The sequence below is a fragment of the Chelonoidis abingdonii genome, unplaced genomic scaffold (genome assembly GCF_003597395.2).
Source record: "Chelonoidis abingdonii isolate Lonesome George unplaced genomic scaffold, CheloAbing_2.0 scaffold0747, whole genome shotgun sequence".
NCBI lineage: Eukaryota > Metazoa > Chordata > Testudines > Testudinidae > Chelonoidis > Chelonoidis abingdonii.
In genome coordinates this window covers 7,153-10,131 of record NW_027425008.1, presented here as the reverse complement: position 1 = coordinate 10,131, position 2,979 = coordinate 7,153, and positions in this window count along the sequence as shown.

Here is a 2,979-nt window from a genome sequence, read left to right as displayed (position 1 = left end):
TCAACAGACATCGTGGTAATAGACAAGGACCAGAAGACAGATGGTGGTGATAGATATAGCAGTGCCAAGTGACAGCAACACCAGGAAGAAGGAATATGAGAAGCTGGAGAAGTACCAAGGCCTGAAAGAGGAACTAGAGAGAATGTGGAAAGTGAAGGCCAAAGTGTTCCCAGTGTGGTAGGAGCACTCGGGCTGTGACTCCTAAGCTGGTGAGTGCTCCAACATATCCCAGGAACAACATCAGAGCTCTCTGTCCAGAAAGAGTGCAGTGCTAGGAACAGCTAAATACTGCGCAGAACCCTCAAACTCCCAGGCCTCGTAGAGGACCCAAGGTTGAGGAAGACACATACCACCCATAGGGGTGAGAGGGGAATTTTTTATAATTATATGTATAATTAACTTTTCCTTGCCAGAGATCTCATCTTCTTCAGGCGAGGCATAAATCAGGTTCACTTTTGGCAATGGATCTCCGACACAGTGAACCAATGGGAGAGCAGAATTGGGGTGTCCTCATTAGGCAAATACAGGTCTGTATAATGAGAGAACTGAGGTGGATAAGGGGAGAGAGAGAGCTGCAATATGGATGGCAGAATCTATATCCCACTTTCCTGAATCCTGAATGAAGCGGTCATGTCAGAGAATTCCAACTTGTCATACACCATCACACAGATCAATGGATCCTTGTTTCCTCTCCACTCATTTTCATTCAAACAAAATTAAGTTATGAAGAAGAAAAATGCTGCATTATCTCATCTCATCCTTCTCCACCTTCCTAATGCTGGTTATACAACACCTACCATCCAGGCAGTTTGTGAGTAGCAATGAGTTGAGCCCCGTGGATCACTTGAAGATGAACAGCCCCAGGACTCCAATCCTGTGCAAGTTGAGAGTCCATGTGAGTTTACTATTTAGTATGGTTGAAAACGAATGCCAAGGCATAAAGGGGCACTCAGGTGCCCAAATCCCTGATAAGTCAATGGGAGTTGGGCACTAAATCCCCCATTTACAGTTTTGAAATGTCTCCCGCCAGTTTCTTTAGTTAAACTTAGACCAGCTTTCTGTTTGAAGCTCAGATCTTCTGAGTGTTATTATTGGACCACACTGCGGTACCCTAATTCCCAGTAAATAGTATTTTGCAGTGTTTATTTCAATGGAGCTACTGGCGGAATATGGTATCACTTTGCTTGTAAGGTCCTTGCAGAATCTGTAAAATATTAATGGTGGCAGGGGTTGGGGCTCTTGCACACTAATAAGTGTTTGTTTTGACCACGATTGTCAAACGTGACTGGCGATTTCAGATGCCTAATTTGAGATGCCTGTAAGGGCCCTGAAGTACTGAGCCACAGAGGAGGAATGAGATGTGCAGAGCGCTTGTAGAGAGCACCAACTGCTTTAGGGAGTGGGAGAGTGCACGCATGTGTATTGCCTCCCCACCTGAAAATGGTTCCTGTGAGTTCTGAGCAATCCCTCTGCCTCTTTCCCTCCCCCTGTGATATGTCCCTGATCCCAGCTTCTCACGGGCTGTCACTGCCTGGAGAGGAGCTCCAGGGAGCAATGGTGATGGGTGCATGGTATAGGATGGAGGCTAGTGAAACCACTAAGTTCATGTGTAAGCCATGCCTGCTCAGTGTGACACTCTGCCCCCGTCTACTGGTGGTAAGCAGGCTACAGTTTGATGAATCTGCTACAGCACTGACTGAGAGAGGGAGAGAGAATGGGCTTTTTTAGCTCCAGTAGGAGAAGCTCATGTATTAATGTCCATAGAACCAAGTTTGATCTCTGATGCTGATGACGAACCCTAGGGTGTCAGCGTTGCAAGTGGTGGCCTGTATAGGCCTGTATAGAGAACTGAACTGGGAAGTCTTTGATCTTGGCATGGGCTTCCCTGGCCAGGGGAATTCTGGAAGTGTCAGCACTACCTGCTTGAGCTGGTGGTCTGGCCTCTGCTACTGGTGACTAGGCCAACTACAGATTGATGTGCCTGCTACACCACTAGCCAAGAAAGCTGCGTCTTTTCGGTTCAGGTGTTTCTATCCAGAGATCCCAGGTTCGAGCCATGTTAGTGTTATGCAAATATAATTGTACAAGTCACCCACAGTAAAGTGTTTGGTTTTTAAAAGAAGATGCTTTATGTTTGTATTAGTGGCTCCAGATAATGGTTTAATTACAAAAAAAATCACCTCTGACTTTTCTTGATTTGGTGCATCACTGACAATTTTAAAATCAAGATTGGATGTTTTTCCACCTGCTTCTCTCACTTTATTGTGGCTACCATTTTTTTGGACTTTAATTATTGTGTATATAGTACCCAAAACCACTGCACTACGAGGCCTGAACAACGCAGTTATACAAACCTAATTTCCCAGTGTAGACCTGGCCTCGCTTTGGAGTGAATTCTGCTACAGTGTATATCTGATTTTTTTTTTGTCCCTCTCACAGAGTCGTAATATTCAATGTACTTCTCTGGCCCCCACTGCTGAGTACGGAAAAAATTCCTAAGGCAGGTAGATCGATAGATAAATTTGTATGATACATATACATACATGTTGGTTTGTCAATTCTCACAAGAGTCTACTTGCACTGTGCTGAATCACAGTTTTTCTGCTGCCTGGCAAACAAACGTATCTCCAAGATTCCTCTGTAGTTTTTTTTCTAGCATGCAAAGGGAAGAAAATAAAAAAGGAAATTTATGCCCCAATGAGACCAGGAGATATTGGGCCATTTTAAAATCTTATTTACACCATTGGTAAACATGGAGTAACTTTACTGAAGCTGGTGATGTTACTCCAGATTTGCACAAGGTTAACTGGAAGTTAGAATCTGGTCTCTTATCCCTAATGGTGAGTTTTTATTGTCTGTTAATTTCCAAATCAGTTGTCCAGTGCTGTTTGAGATGATAACACTTCACTACCCTGCTTCCTTCTGCACACTGAATATTAAATAAATGAGCCATTGTGTCTCAGCATTTTCACTTGCTAG